At 56.0% G+C, this 7,175-nt stretch overlaps 1 long non-coding RNA gene across 1 annotated transcript; it reads left to right on the forward strand.

The window, feature by feature from the left end:
• Positions 1-3,746: 3,746 nt before the first annotated feature.
• LOC102406144 lies at positions 3,747-6,613 on the forward strand. The gene is made up of 3 exons (XR_006543754.1): positions 3,747-3,866; positions 4,409-4,498; positions 6,556-6,613. It is a non-coding gene; the product is annotated as an uncharacterized LOC102406144 (long non-coding RNA).
• Positions 6,614-7,175: the final 562 nt, after the last annotated feature.

Consider the following 7,175-nt stretch of genomic DNA (forward strand, 5'->3'; position numbering starts at 1 on the left):
GCTCGTTCCTAGGGTGTGTGGGCTGGGCTTGGGGACTTGCTTCTCAAGAATCGATGTTGGCAGAAGTGATGGGATGTCATTTCCAGGGTGATGAGGCTCTGCGGGGACTATGACTTGGCCGGCTCTGTGCAGAGGCCCACGGGGCAAGGAGTCCACCAGGGTGCCAGCCAAGACTGGAGGCCTGTGATAACCATGTGAGCAAGCTTGGGGCCACACCCTCCGCTCGTGGAGCCTGAGGTGACCACAGGCTGTCACCTTGATTGACAGCCTGGGAGCCAGAACCAGCTAAGCCACTCCCGGATTCCTGACCCATTGGCACTGTGAGGCGATAAATCTATGTTGGGTTAGGCTGCCAGACTTGGGGACCTGTGCCCCACAGGTGTAGAGGAGCTGATATACCCAAATCCTCTTGACAGTGTCTGAGCACGTTGTTCCCAAAGCCAGAGCACACGGGTTCAAATCTTGACTCTGCCGATAGTGAGTTGTGCAAACTTAGGCATATTATTTAATTCCATGAGCCTCAGTTTCTTTGTCTGTAAAATGGGAGTATGACTAACATCTGTGTCCTGGGATGATGGTGAAAATCAAGTGAGATAATCCATAAAAATCGATCAAGACAGTGTTAGTGCTCAGTAAATATTAGTTACAATTATTAATTGTTATTGCTATTATTAGTCTATCCTTTAAGGGCCAATCTGATGCTAATCCCCCTACAGTTTCTGTTGCGCTGCTCCTACCCACACTGGCCTCTCCTCTCAGGGTTTTATGGCATCTTGTCTGCACTTTCGACCCTAGTTCTCCATCTAAAACCCTCTGACTTGAGACAGTCTCAGGTCTATACAGAAGGCTGAGTGCTGCAGAAGTGATGCTTTTGAACTGTGGAGCTGGAGAAGACTCTTGAGAGTCCCTTGGACTTCAAGGAATTCAACCCAGTCAATCCTAAAGGAAATTAACCCTGAATACTCATTGGGAGGACTGAGACTGAAGCTGAAGCTCCAATACTTTGGCCACATGATCGGAAGAACTGACTCCTTGAAAAGACCCTGATGCTGGGAAAGATTGAAGGCGGGAGGAGAAGGGGACGACAGAGGATGACATGGTTGGATGGTATCACCGAGTCAATGGACGCGAGACTGAGTAAACTCCGGGAGTTGGTGAGGGACAGGGAGGCCTGGCGTGCTGGAGTCCATGGGTTGCAAAGAGTCAGACAGGACTGAGCTACTGAACTGAAATGAACTGAACAATGGCTGGGAGTGCCGCAGGCATCTAGTGGGTTGGGTTCGGCCTCCTGTGGGTCACAGACAATAGCAGGGTAAAGCATTACCCAGCTCAAAACTTCAGCCAATTCCTCTTTGGGAATTACTGGCCCAGTGGGAGACTTAGATGTTAATCAATTAACCACAGAAGGAGGTGAATAATCACAAAGCACGTTAACTGCTATGAAGACAATGGTGTAGGACTCGGTCCTCTCCCGGGTGGAGTGCAGTTGCCTGTGATGTAAGGAAGGTGGGAGCAGTGACTGGGCTGAAATCAAAAGGCAGGAGTGTGGGGTGAGGAGGGGGTGATGAGAGGAAGTAGAGACAGACAGGTAGACAGACAGGGAGAGAGAGAAGTAGGCTGAGACTGGTCCCCCAGGTCCCGAGAAGCCAAGCTGAGATTTTCTGAGCTTCCTACTTGAAGGTGGCCTAACTGCCTCTGAGATTTTGGGGCTTCCCTGGTGACTCAGTTGGTAAAGAATCTGCCTGCAATGCAGGAGACCCTGGTTTGACTCTTGGGTTGGGAAGATCCCCTGGAGAAGGGATAGGCTACCCACTCCAGTATTCTTGGGCTTCCCTTGTAGCTCAGCAGGTAAAAGAATCTGCCTGCAATGTGGGAGACCTGGGTTCGATCCCTGGGTGGGGAAGATCCCCTGGACAAGGGAAATGTACCCACTCCAGTATTCTGGCCTGGAGAATTCCATGGACTGTACAGTCAGTGGGGTCGCAAAGAATTGGACACGACTGAGCGAACTTCACTTTCACTTCCTACTTGAGGGTGGCCTGACCACCTCTGAGATTTCAAAAGATCACCCTGGAAGGATACGGAGGATGGAGTGGAGGGCAAGGCTGGAGGAGAGGCCAGTGAGATGGGGCAGCGTGGCCAGGTCCCCAGAAGTGGCACTCGCTTGCACTGGGAGATTGTACTGAAGAGAGACCAAGGGCATGGGCTGGCCAGGTGCCTGGAGAGATACAGGTCTGGGGGAGATTCGATCTGGGACCAAGGAGGAGAATAGTGGCAAACAGGACCAGGTGACGGCGGGGTTAAGGCGGGTGGCAGTCGTTAAGTTACAGATGCCGGGAGCAGAACAGGTCTGGCAGGTTGTGGTCTATTGGGTTCTGGACGAAGAACCGAGGAGGTGTGTGGAGCGGACTTGGGTTCTGATGCCAAGGTGGGCAGAGCGGCAGCCTGGGTGGAGGCAAGTTTGGGAGAGGCTGGTAGATGCAGAGAGGGTACAGGGGCCCCTGGAGCGGGCTGGCGAAACTGTCTCTGGGGAGGCACACTCCCGCCTAAGGCTCGAGGCAGCCTGACTGTCCACAGCAGAGGAAAAAAAATGCCCAGGCAGGGAGAGTAGAGAAAGAAGCCTGGGGAGGGTTGGCAGGAGAGGGAGCCGCCACGGAAGGGGAGCTGGGTGGTCCGCAGCATGCCCCCCTGCCCGCCCCCCGGTGCTGCTGAAAAGTGGAAGCGAAGATGACTGAGGCACATCTCACAGATTTAGAAAGTGAGGTCACCAGGGACGTTGGCGGGAGCTGGTGAGGGGGCTGAGGCTGTAGCCCTGGGTGGACCCAGAGGCAGGAGGGAGGGGCAGTGGGGGCTGGCCTGGCAGCACTCTGAAGGAGCATATGAGGGGAAGCGGGGTACGCAGGGCTGCGGGGAGACGGCTGCTCGAGCAGCGATGGGTGGGCGAGGCTCTAAGTGCTCCTGATGACCGAGAGCCACGTGCAGGTCCTCAGGTGTGTGCCCGATGTAACAGCTATTACTGCGCAGGCATCGTTACCACGCCACCCTCACCCTCATATGGAGCGTGGCGCTTCTGAGCCTTGCTTTACATGGGAGGCCCAGTGTAGATGGGTCACTTGCCCAAGACCACCCAGCCTAATAAGAGCAGTCAGGACTGAACCAAGTTCAGCGGGTGAACGGTGGTTACCCAGAGTCTGACTGAAAGCACTGTTTTCTCCCTTAGCACGCTGCTCGGCATCTCAGCGATCGTGGCCGGGTGTGGGAGCTGGTGGAAGCACCCTGCCATGTCTTCCCAAAGTCCACCTTCAGTGTGCAAGCTACCCAGGGTGGGGGTATTGACACCATGAAGACTGGCACAAATCAGAGCCACTTTCTAATCCCCTGCGGAGCTGGTCGTTCCACATTTACCAGTGCAGCACACCGCTTACCCTGAGGACACAGAGGTGTACTGGTATAGAAGCCGATCATTCCCAGACCGACATTCTGTCTTGGACAAATGGCCCGAAGGCCTCTATCTCCCTTGGAGGGTACTACTCCTCTGCCCTACAGTTGGGAGGTCTTCTACTCATCAGAGACCACCACGGGACAGGGAGACTCTGATTGTGGGGCTCTGGGGGGTCAGGAGAGAGCCCTGGAGGTCCTGGGCTGCTGGCTTGAGCCAGACTGCCTGCCTGCTGCCCGCTTCTGGGGCAGCTGGCCTCCTCTGCCTGTCCCAGCCTGCGGTGTCTTTCCTGTCATCACTCGGCCCTCCCAGGGCACACGCATTGGCTCCCCGGGGTGTAACTTGAGACTCAGACTTTCAGAGCTGTCCCCTGTCGCTGTTTAAATAAGGACAGGAAAAGAAGAGGGGACCTGCCTCCTGCTTCTGGGTGAGCCCTCCGAGCTGTGACCCAGCTTAGAGAGTCCCTCCCGGGGGGCTGGGCTCCTGCAGACGCCACTCCCCCCACCAGCCTGCCCCAGAGAAGGCTGCTGAGTTTGCTCCACTTCAGAGATGGGGGAACTGGGGCGCAGAAAGAGGAAGCGACCTGCCCCAGGGCGCACGAAACAGCGAGTGGCAGATCTGAGATTTAACCCGGGCAGTCTCCGAGGTCCAGGCCTCGTGCCCGTGCCCCAGCTGTGGGTCTCAGACCCTGGTCCTCTCTGTGGCCGTGGGTCACATGGACTCCAAACTGTTAGGGGGCTGCCGCCTCCTCCTCCAGGCCGGGCAGATTGCGGGGGGTTGGGGTGCCGTGGCCTCCCCTTTCTGCCTTCTGGGCCTTGCTTCTGTGGCTGTGCCCCAGGGCTCCGTGTCCCAACCTGCAGCGCCCACCCCCACGTGACCCGTGAGCTCGTACATTTCCCCATTCAGCTGATGGTGAGTGCTGAGCTATTTTAAGCCCACATGGAAGTATTTTTTTTTTTTTTTCCTAAGGACCATCTGCTACCGGCCCCAGCCCAGATGATACAGTTAGAATCTACCCACAGCATCCTCTCCCGCCTTCAGACAGTTCCAGGAACAAGGGTGAGTCAGTCGCCCAGCTGAACTTCGTCTTGCTAGAGACGGGGAGATGGGCCCGAATCGGGGCCAGCAGAGGGGGCCGCTCTCACCTCTGGGGCAGGTGCCCTGGGCTGCTTCTTAGAGCCAGGAAGGCGACCCCCGCCCCTTGCAGCGTGCTGCCCGCAGGAGAGGCAGACAGAGGCCTGGGAATGCCCACGTCGGCCCTTCTCAACCCAGCCTTTCTTTCCCTGGGAGTTGGAGACCTGGTTCAGGAGTTCAAGTGCAGAGCTGGAGCTTGTCCAAAGATACTCCTGAGGAGCCGGTGGCCAGAGCGTCACCCTGCTCTGGCTGTCTGTGGATGGACCCCTGGGTCTGCTTTGGGGTGCAAAGATGTTTGGTCCCCTCTCACTGGGCCTCTTGGCTTGGCGTCCGCCCCGGGCTGTGGGAGGATGTTACTGGACGCTAACTGCAGGCCCCCACTCTCAGGTCTGCTAGCCTCCCCGTCTCTCTCTTCCACACTTCCAGCACCTACAGGCTCTCCCTGTGAGTGGAGGATATTGAACTTGGTGCCCAGCATGAAGACTGCAGTCAGACCTTGAATTAGGGCTCTGTCCTTCATAAGCTCACGACCCAGGGCAAGGTGGGCTAATTCCTCGAGCCTCAGTTTACCCATCTGTAAAATGGGGGTGTGATCCGACCCATCTCCTAGGATGTCTGTGAGCATTAAGCTGGATAATATATGGAAAGGTCTGTGTGCTGCCTGGCCATTGATCCCTCTGTCATGATGTATTTGAGAGGGTCTGTCCCCTGAATTGGCCGAGAAGCTTTGAGAGTGTTTGCAAGTGTTGAGTCTGCACACTGTATGTAGAGCGGTGCTTCTTTGCTTCTTGTGCTCAGCGGGGACAGGCCCTTAACTCCCAGGAGTGGGCTGTTTTGCAACAGGGACCCTGGGTAAGAAATGCGCGTGGGCCTTCGCAGCCTTGACCTTGACAGGGTAGCCCCGGGCCGGCTGTTATTTCATCACTGGCCCTGCCAGCCAGGACCGTTGCCCTTGCTGCTGCTGAAGGCAGAGCCTGGAACTCCCAGTCAGGGGTTTTTCTCTGCTTCCTCCTCCTTCCTGGCCACTTCTTCCCCTCCCTCTGGGGCCGCAGGCCCTCCCGGTCTGGCCGCCCGTGCGCCTCCCGTGGTCGTGACCCCACAGCTGTGTCCCCCAGTGTTATCGGGGGCCCGCAGTCCTCCGTGGCCCCCGGGGTGCCCCGTGAGCAGGCGTGGGGCTGCGGCCTGCCGGCTCGACTTCCTGTCGCAGGGTCTCTCTGCTGTGGCTCTGTGGAGCCCTACAGTTTATCTGTGGTCAGTGCTCGCACCCATTTCCTGCCAGCTGCTACTGGTTTTTCAGTCAGCTCTGCCAGCTCCGGGAACTGGGGAAGGACCGGACTGCGTGATTCACTGGCCCCGGGCTTGCGGGGATGCTGCCCTGGAGCCAGGGGGCATCTCCCCTGCTCGCGGAGGGACGGCACCTGCGCTGTCCCCGTGGGCTGTTCCCGCGAGTGAGAAGCAGAGAAACACCCGCACATTCATCGCCAACCGGAAGCTGAGGCTGTGTGTGTGCGTGTGTATGTGTGTGGGGCCCGGCATGTGTGTGCGTGTGTGTGGTCTACGGGAATTTTTTGAGTGCACCCGTGCCGAAGGACAGGGTGTCATGTTCAGAGGAGTCAGAACGTAACTCTAGGCTGGGTGCTGGCCCTCTGGCGGGGAGCCCCGGGCGCCCTCTGAGGTACAGCCAGGTGAGCTTCTAGTGCCCGGATGAGGACAGAGTAGTCACATTTGAAATTGTATTTCCTGGCATTTCAGAAAGTGCAGAGAAAAATCCCCCACCGTAGCAAATGACTCCTTCAAGTAGGAAACTGAGACTGTGCTCACTCATTTTTTTTTTTCAGGCTGTGATCAGAGGGTTTTCTTTCATTAATTTTTATTGGAGTATAGTTGCTTTACAATGTTGGGTCAGTTTCTGCCGTACAGCAAAGTGAATCAGCTATATGTGTCCATCTATCCACTCTTTTTAAGATTCTTTTCCCATATAGTTCATTACAGAGTATTGAGAAGGGTTCCTGATGCGAGAAGGGGGCCACAGAGGATGAGTTGGTTGGATGGAATCATCAACTCAATGGATACGAGTTTGAGCAATCTCCGGGAGATGGTGAAGGACAGGGAAGCCTGGCATGCTGCAGTCCATGGAGTCACCAGGAGTCGGACACAACCGAGTGACTGAGAAACAGCAAGGTCCTCATTAGTTATCTATTTTATACACAGTGGTGTGTGTACGTCAGTCCCAATCTCCCAAGTGATCTCACTTCCCCGTTCCCCTCTTGGTAACCACAAGTTTGAGCCAGAGTTTTGAAGTTGTCCAAAACGTTGGTGAGCCTCATGTTAAGTGTTTTTAATTGGCTAGATGGTCACTTCTCAAGCACGGTGAGGCCAGGGTGGCCAGCGGCAGTGTACCTGGGAGCCTGTTTGAATGCAAAACCTCTAGCCTGGGACTTCCTGGAGGTCCAGTGGTTAAAATTGGGTGAGGGCAGGGGTGAGGATTCATTCCCTGGGTGGGGAACTAAGATCCCACATGCCTCATGGCCCCCAAACCAAAACACAAAACAGAAATAAAACTTCCAGCCAGACTGGCCTGCTGAGCCCACCCTCTGAGTGT

The sequence above is a fragment of the Bubalus bubalis genome, chromosome 12, assembly GCF_019923935.1.
Source record: "Bubalus bubalis isolate 160015118507 breed Murrah chromosome 12, NDDB_SH_1, whole genome shotgun sequence".
NCBI lineage: Eukaryota > Metazoa > Chordata > Mammalia > Artiodactyla > Bovidae > Bubalus > Bubalus bubalis.